Genomic DNA, 753 nt, shown 5'->3' with positions numbered 1-753 from the left:
TGATATTCTCAGCTTTCAGCCAAGGGTCTGTCTTTTATGGCTCTGATTAGAGCCATTTATCTAAGGGTAGACGAGGTTGTGGTTGGTGTAGACACTTTGTCTTATATATAGTTTCTTCTTTGAGGTTTTGGGTTTCTTAGACACACTTCTTTTGGAAGGATAATAAATATAAATAAGTGATCACCAAAGGAAAGAAGGAAAAAGATAAACAAAATATCTAGCCAAACAAAAACGTATTTTTTTCCCTCCATCTTGGTGATGTATTTATATGTTGTTTTATTATAATCTTAGACTTTTTTCATATTTTGATAGAGATAAAAGAGAAGTTCAGTGAACTACATGGTGTTAATGGTCTTAAATGTGAAGAAGGAGGTGTGGAATATGCATCTGATATGATGGTGGTAGAGATAGGTGTGTGTATGTATGTGCATACATTCATGCAAGTGTGTGTGTGCATGTATGCACATTTGTACATATGAAAGAAACTCTAAGATGACTATGATTGGTAGGGGAAGTAGGAATTTAGAAGTGAACATCATCTTAGCTGGCCATGAGGACAGAGCAGTGCTCTAGTCCTGTGTGTATCCAGACTGTACACATGCAATACTGAAAGTTGGTGAGCATTTAAGAAACGTTTGTTTAATTAATTGATGAGAGATATTGCGGGGAAGATTGTATATCATCTTCAGATATATGAAGCTATTGTTGTTAAGTTCTACTGAGTTGGTTCCAACTCATAGCAACCCTATATAG

Source organism: Chrysochloris asiatica, unplaced genomic scaffold (genome assembly GCF_000296735.1).
Source record: "Chrysochloris asiatica unplaced genomic scaffold, ChrAsi1.0 scaffold00035, whole genome shotgun sequence".
Classification (NCBI taxonomy): Eukaryota; Metazoa; Chordata; class Mammalia; order Afrosoricida; family Chrysochloridae; genus Chrysochloris; species Chrysochloris asiatica.
Note: the sequence above shows the minus strand (reverse complement) of the source record.